Source organism: Otolemur garnettii, unplaced genomic scaffold (genome assembly GCF_000181295.1).
Source record: "Otolemur garnettii isolate 467f Iridium unplaced genomic scaffold, OtoGar3 scaffold00072, whole genome shotgun sequence".
In the NCBI taxonomy this organism is placed as follows: Eukaryota; Metazoa; Chordata; class Mammalia; order Primates; family Galagidae; genus Otolemur; species Otolemur garnettii.
In genome coordinates this window covers 9,468,836-9,476,960 of record NW_003852467.1, presented here as the reverse complement: position 1 = coordinate 9,476,960, position 8,125 = coordinate 9,468,836, and the positions used below count along the sequence as shown (strand labels likewise).

The window sequence follows — 8,125 nt, the reverse complement described above, 5'->3', positions numbered from 1 at the left end:
GGAAAACATCGATGCAATTAAGCCTCATTTTTTGAGACAAGGTCTCACTCTGTTGCTGAGGCTAGAGTGCAGCAGATGATTTACAAAATGATTTTTTTTAAGTACTAGGAAAGAACTCCTTTAATTTGACTAAAGATACCTTTTCAAATCCTACAGTAAAAATCACAATTAATGGAAAAATATAAAAATACTCCCTTTAAGTTCAGGGACACATTACTTCTATTTAACACTGTTGAATTTAAAAGTCAGTACAGTATGTTAAGAAAAATAAATCAAATGATTGGAAAGGGAGAAGCAATATCATCATCTTTCTCAGATAATAATGTGTTTGAAAAAAAATCACAGCCTACAGATTATTTATTACACTTAATAAAAAGTTTTTAAAATTGCATGATAAAACATCAATATATAAAAATCAATTGCATTCTGGTCAACAGCAGCAAGCACATGGGAAGTGTAACTTTTTCAATTTTCAAGTTTATATTCAGAATAGAGTATGAACCTATATTCACAGTTAAACAAATATTAATGCAACCAATGTTTCAGTCACAAACTACCATATTGTCAGCACTGCAGCAACTTGCTTCATGTTTCTCCTTGATCATAAATACTTCCTTCCCCCAAATGTAACTACCATCCCTGTAATAATTCTCTTATTTTTACTCCCAGTTTTAATACATATGTAGGCATGCATAGACAACGTAAGTTAGTTTTGCCTGTTTTTCATTTTCATATAAATGTAATCATACTCAATGTATTTTTCATGTTTTATCTCTTTTGTTAATACATTAATAAGAAAAAGGCCAATAATTCCATATAAAAATGGGTAGTGTGCTTGAACAGGGACTTGGCCCAAGAAGAAAGTCAAGTAATAAAAAATATAAATAACAATCAGCCTCATTTCTAATCAGGAAAGTACAAATTAAAGCCATAGTGAAATGCTATTTCATACCAAACATATTAGAAAAATATTAAAATAATCAAGCATACATGGGGATATGGATTAACTACAACCATTATGTACTGTAGTGGGAATGTGACTTGGTACAACCACTTTGGAAAATGAATAGGCTTTATGATGTGCAACTGAAAATGCGTATAATCTATGTTTCAGCTGTTCCGTTCTCGGGTATGTAACCTAGAGAAACTCCTATTTATCTGTGATCTGAAAGACCAAAACAGACACCTTTTATTCAACTGAGATGGGCCCTAAAGTTAAGGAAACAATCTTCTATCCTGCCTCATGGTTCAGGGCTCAGCTGACTTGGCAACTTTCTAAATTCCTATGGCCACAAGAAAAACCACACCTAATAATAGGGAGTTTACAATTTGCAATCAGGCAAATTGTCAGACCCTTCCTAACTCTGATTTACAACCCAGACCACTGCAACTCTGACTGGACAGAGGACTGGCCTTACAAACATTATTTGCTAAGAAACAACTATACACTTCAAGGCAGTTTTAGCTACTTTACAGAGGCTGCACTCAAATTGTGTTTTCATCCTATAGTTTACCTCTTGACATAAAGAGTCAAATTGTAGTACCTCATGTTAATGCTAATGCCTCCCCACTAAAGTGAATATGGAATGTATGTTACATATGTGTTTAACCACTTGACATCCTTTCTATATCTGTATAGCTTTCTCTTGAAACTTTCTGAATATTTATGACAGAGACATAAAAAGCAAACCTTCCCTTTCCCTTTTTGAAGAAAGAACATCTTCAATCTACTTCAGAGAATCTCTTTCCAGGTTTGCAAACTGATAACACCAATAAAACTTTCCTTTCTACTATATAGCTATTCTGGTAGTCTTCTGGAACACATATCCAATCAGGCCATATGCATATAAATGGATTCTAGCAACTCAAGTGCACATCAACAGTGAAATTGATAATTGAAATACTGTATGAGTCACAATATAATATACAAATACTATACAATGCTATGTAAATGCTATAAAATTGATGAATTATAGTTTCAAATTATGAGAGCGAATACCACCTGTAAACATTTTTGGACCTCATATTCCCTATCTATTAGGGGTTATCCCAGATGAGGAATGTATATTATCTCTTCAAACAAAAAAATAACCAAACAAAACCCTACTAAAAATAAATGATTACTGCAAAAAAACAGATTATTCAATAAAGGATACTTGAGGATATATTATGCAGCACTTAGATGACTTTCCTTATGTAATTTGTCACTTAACTCTTATTTAATGCGATCTTTTGTCTGAAGGAGACAGACAAAGATCCTTTTGTCCTTTTGTCAGAAGGAGAAATAGTCTGTGGTCCCAGGTAGTACTACTGGTCAAGGTGGTTTACACTAGTATCAAGAATTAACCAAGAAATATTGATCATTAGGAAAGAAAGTTGAGGAAGTACTCTACTAAGAGAGAAAATAAAAGTACAAAGCTGAGTGCTGAGAGCGAAAAGAGAGACAGTTGGTAAGTAACATCTAAAGAATGTAAGTATAGACAGGACATATCAAAAAATACTAAAAGTGAAGGCTATGTTTCAGAAGGATAGCCCTGTTATTTCTGGTGGGAGTGTTTCCTTATATTGGCAGAACAATATTGGACATCTTGAATTACTTTACAAAAAAATAAAATCAATCAAATCCATTTGAGAGTTTGGGGCAGGAAAGGTGAATGAATTTTCACCAGTTTACAAATTGAAGATTAATTTCCAATTTCTTTTGCACTTTTGAGAAATTGAGTACATAATCAGAATGAAGGGAAGACACTAGAATGACATAGTAATGTAGAGATTGTATCTAAACATGAGAATATGGATCATTGCAGTAAAATATCTGTTCTTTCTTTCATGACTTATTTTTAATGAAAAATTAACAACTGGGCATTCAGGTCAATTTAATTTATCTAGCAGGAGACAGGGATCTCTGGGGAATCCATATTGTGTTTCTAAACTACTGAATGTTGAATTGCCTGGCCAAACTTTAGTGCTTTGCATCCACATCTATCTTTGCTCCTCATCACTGCTGGTTTCTGATTTCCCCCTCTCATTCCTGGGTCCAGACAAAAGGTGTGCTCCTCAAGCTAATCATTTGGGACTAATTTTGTAAACTGATGATAATTGGACCAGATGAGTCCAAATCTTCAACAAATACTGTGCTGGATCAATTCTAATTTATTATCATCCTTATCCGAGGTAAGCAGTAAGGGTATAGTAATTCACTATCTTCATCTTTGTAATGAAACAGTGCAAGATAAAATCCAAACTTTACTCAGAAATAACTTAGTGTCTGATTTCAGGAGTGTTGAGTTGGTGATTTCAGGAGTGTTGAGTTGGTTTTCCTAGAAACAGAGACAGATGGGAATTCCAGAACAAGTGATTTATTGAGAAAGTGTTCTCAAGAGAAAGGAAGTGAAGGAAGCAAATACTGCAAGAGGAAAAATAATCAAGCAACGGTGTTATCTAAACTGGAGTCTAGATTGAGCCTAACCCTTCAGGGAGCTCTGAAGCATGAATTGCAACACAGAGTAGCTACTACCATGAGGTAAGGGCGTGGCCTTTTTTATGCCCATACCAGTCAATCATTGGCCGATGGCTACTCCTGTACGCAGGAGGACGAGGCAGGTAAGGAGGGGTTGGGGTATAAGATGGGGTATTATCTCCCAGGCAAAGTAGAGGCAACTTTCTAAAGAAAGACCAGCTATGAATATTAGCAGCCAACACTGACAGCAACTGAGGGATGAGAGCCCTAGTCAGATAAAGAGGACCTTGGCATGGCACCAAAAAGGTCTAATAGAAAGATAAATAAATTTTCTAGAAATATTTTTAGTGTTTATTAAACTGTGGAATTGGTATATTAAAAGTTGCCTAGTTTGAATTTTGTATAATATATTGCTTGATACTTCACAAGCATATTTCAATGTACTTGATCAAGAGATAACTATTTTTTTTAATAACTTCAGTTGACATTCAGACAGGATCTACACTCTTACAGCATAACTACTAATACAATTTCACTGAGCAACAGTACTTATAAGCTGAATCACTGGTGATTGTCTACCGGAGGAAGCGCTACCAATACAAATTGCAGCATTTTGAAATATTTGACAGAATAATGAGGATATGGGACATTTCAAGACTTTCATATAATCTTTGAAATATTACATTTACAAAATAAAAGTAAATCACATTTCTCTGACAAAAAAGTGGGGGGAGACTTCATAACTGCAGATATTTCCCCAGAGAACTGTAAGCAGAAACACACAGCTTTTCATAAAAAACAAAAAACAAAACCAAAATGAAACAAATACCAGCATTTGTCGTCCCCCAGATCATAAATAATTTTAAAAACACTCAATGCTAATAAGTTTTATGATCATTTATGAGCAAAAGAGTGCACCAATTATCATAATTGGCACCAATTATTTTCAAACCAATCAAGATTTTAAGCCACAACTAAGGCTCCAGCTGCTGCTTAGTCTTTTAATACGGGGACCTCAACTCGTAGCATTTTTCCCTTCCTGATATCTCATGTGGCTGTGTTCCCATACTGCCTAATGTAGGCTCTGGAAGCATCATGCATCTGTTGTTTTTGATGACACACTAAATACCGAAGTACCCTACTGTTTTCACTTCCATTCATAATTTTGTTCTCCTAAAAGCAGTATAACTTCATTAGAAAGTGAAAATGAAGAATATCAATATTTGCTGATTATCTTCTAGAAATCATAAAATTTACATGTGTTTTAATGAAATAGCAATTTTCACATCCTTGATGTTCTTAAATAACCTTAAAATAATTTCTTCTTATTCTCCAGTCATGTAAATTCAAGTTAAGAGAAACTAAATAACTCATCAGAGGTCACATGAATAATAAATGCCTGCACAGATATTTGACCCCAAAGATTGGCTTTAAAAAAAAAAAAATCTGTTTCTGGGTGGCACCTGTGGCTCAGTGAGTAGGGTGCCGGCCCCATATACCAAGGGTGCCTGGTTCAAACCAAGCCCCGGCTGAACTGCAACAACAACAAAAAAATAGCAGGGCATTGTGGCGGGCACCTGTAGTCCCAGGTACTTGGGAGGCTGAGGGAGGATAATCACCTAAGCCCAAGAACTGGAGGTTGCTGTGAGCTGTGTGATGGCACGGCACTCTATTAAGGGCAATAAAGTGAGACTGTCTCTACAAAAAAAAAAAAAAAAAATCTGTTTCTGTGCTCACTTCGGCAGCACATATACTAAAATTGGAACGATACAGAGAAGATTAGCAATTAGCATGGCCCCTGGGCAAGGATGACAAGCAAATTCATGAAGTGTTCCATATTTTAAAATATATAAATAAAATCTGTTCCTTTTCTACTATATTGGTTGATATCAAAGTGTGGTCCCTAGACCAGCAGTATCAGCATCAGTCAGCTCAGAACTTGTTAGAAGTATAAATTTCTATACATTATTACGGACCTAATAAACTAGATACTGTTAGAGTTGGACCCAGATATCTGTATTTTTAATAAGCCTTTCAGATGTTTCAGTACCCACTGAAGTTTGAGAATCTCTGTCCTATTCTGTATTGCCTTTTCTAGTGGAAAGAAACAGATAAAGCCTTTGATCCAGCTTTAGATACTTTGTGCTATTAGAACTTATAAGTCCTATGACCCCAAAGATAGCCCTGAACTTAAAGTCATATCTCTGTTAAAATTTTTTTCAAGGTTTTATTAACTTTTTTATTCTGAAGTTGGTAAGCAAGTGTCTCCCCTGAACATCATCCTGTGACTCTCTATCATTGCCACACCCTTTGCTTAATGCTTATTTATTCATTCTTTCATTGATGAAGTCTTTTATTCAGCAACTTTTACTTGAAAGCCTTTCATTTGTCAAGTACTGAGATAGGCAGGTTAATGCCCCCCCCCAAAAAAATGCCCATGTCATAATTTTCAGAAACGTTGAATATGTCATGTTACATGGCAAAGGGAAACTAAGTTAGCTTATAAACTGACATAAAAATAGGGAGATTATCCTGTATTATTCACATGAATCCAATGTAATCACAAGGGCTCTTGAAAGTGAAAGAAGAATATCTGAGTATGGAGGAGAGAACTAAAGAGATGGCAGTGTGGATAGGATTCAACTAGATGTTGCTTGGCCTGATTGTTAAAGGAGGGGCCATGAGCCAAAGAATGCAGATTGCCTCTGGAAGTTGGAAAAGGCAAAGGACAGATCCTCTCCTAGAGTCTCTAGAGGATATGCAGCCGTGTTAATATTTATACCTTAATGTTAGTCTGGTGAGACCTATATTAGACTTATGATCTCCAGAACTGGAAAATAACACATTTTTGGTATCTAAAGACATTGAATTTGTGTTAATTTGTCACAGCTGCAAGAGGAAACCACCACAGGTATTCTCATGGTGACTGGAGATGCAGCAGTGAGCAAGTGCAGCCATAGTCCTCAAGGGAGAAACTTGCATTCTTGTAAGGGAGATAAACCAAATAATTACCAGTGGTGTAGTAAATATTATCCTAAGGAGCACTTGTATGAACGAAGAAAAATTTAAACCCAGACCTAAAAGTTGAATATGTAGTAGAAGTTAAACATGCAAAGAAAGGGTAAAGAAAGTGGATTTGTGGAGCTACAAGAGCAAAGGACTAAAATAAACAGATTCTGTGTTTTCAAAAACATCAAATGATGTTTAATAACTCAGAGTCCCTAAATTAGATGCATAGAGGACAAATGTGTTATAATTCTTTTTTTTTTTTTTGAGACAGAGTCTCACTATGTCACCCTTGATAAAGTGTCATAGTGTTACAGCTCACAGCAACCTCAAACTCTTGGGCCTAAGTGATTCTCTTGCCTCAGCCTCCCAAGTATCTGGAACTATAGGCACCTGCCACAATGCCCGGATATTTTTTGGTTGCAGTTGTCGTTGTTGTTTAGGAGACCCAGGCTGGGCTCAAACAGTGAGCCTCGGTGTATGTGGCCAGTGCCCTACCCACTGAGCTCTGGGTGCTGAACCCTGTTGTAATTCTTAAGAGGAGAGGCAAGTGAGCTTGTAGCCCATAGCACAGTGGTTATGGGGCCAGCCATATACACCAAGGCTGGAGGGTTCAAACCTGGCCCAGGCCTGCTAAACAACAATGACAACTATGACCAAAAAATAGCCCATTGTAGCAGGCACCTGTAGTCACAGTTACTCAGGAGGCTAAGGCAAGAGAATTTCTTAAGCCCAAGACTTTGAGGTTGTTGTGAGCTGTGATGCCACAGCTCACTCTACCAAGGGCCACATACTGAGATTCTGTCTCAAAAAAAAGAAAAAGAAAAAGAAAGAAAAGAAAAAGAAAGAAAAAAAAGAGGCAAGCAATTACAGAAATTTATAGTTTAGATTTCTACAACATTAATTCAATAATCCAAATGGTAAGTTGTTCTTTGGCCCAGTGTTTCATCCCCAGTTCTCTCTTACCTTCATTATTTATTCATTTGCTATCATCTATTTGCTATTTGATATCTTCATTGCTATTTGATATTATCTTTGGGGAAGACTATGTAAGAGGAAGAAAGGGAAACAAAAAAAATCCTGTCTTTCACTATAACTGGTCAGAATAATTATAGACACTCACTGAGGAAAGGCAAAATTTAATAAAAACTGAAATCCACCAGTTATTCATCCTCTTTAAAGTTAGCATGAATAAAAGACAAAGTAAATTTCAAATAAAATATCAATTTGATTCTAGCTACAGCAATTATAATACATAAAAATATTCTGATACTTCAGAGAAATATGTAAAAAAAATTAAATCCCACCAAATATTAAGCAATAGAATAAGAACAGTAAGTATAACATTTTTATTGACATTTTTTAGTCAATACTTCTTTAGGACTTTAAAGGGGGATGACTGTTCAAAATGAACCCTTTTATGAAAGGAAGAAAGAAAGAAAGATTGAAAGAAAAGAATTGGAGAAAAGGAGAGAAAGAAAGACGGAAAGAGAGTAACAGGAGAAATGGTGTTGTCCATCAGGGTGCTTATAGCCACACCAGCAACTTCAGGGTTTTGGCCTTCTGGCCTGGATGGGTCCTTTGAAATCTGGATATCCTTACCATTCTGGGAAAAAGCAAGACTGCCAATTATAGAATGAGAAAGAGGATAGCTTGAGC

General features: G+C 35.8%; 1 pseudogene; it reads left to right on the top strand.

Moving 5' to 3' along the window:
* Positions 1-5,189: 5,189 nt before the first annotated feature.
* On the top strand, positions 5,190-5,303 carry LOC111726592 (annotated as a pseudogene).
* The last annotated feature ends 2,822 nt before the right edge of the window (positions 5,304-8,125 follow it).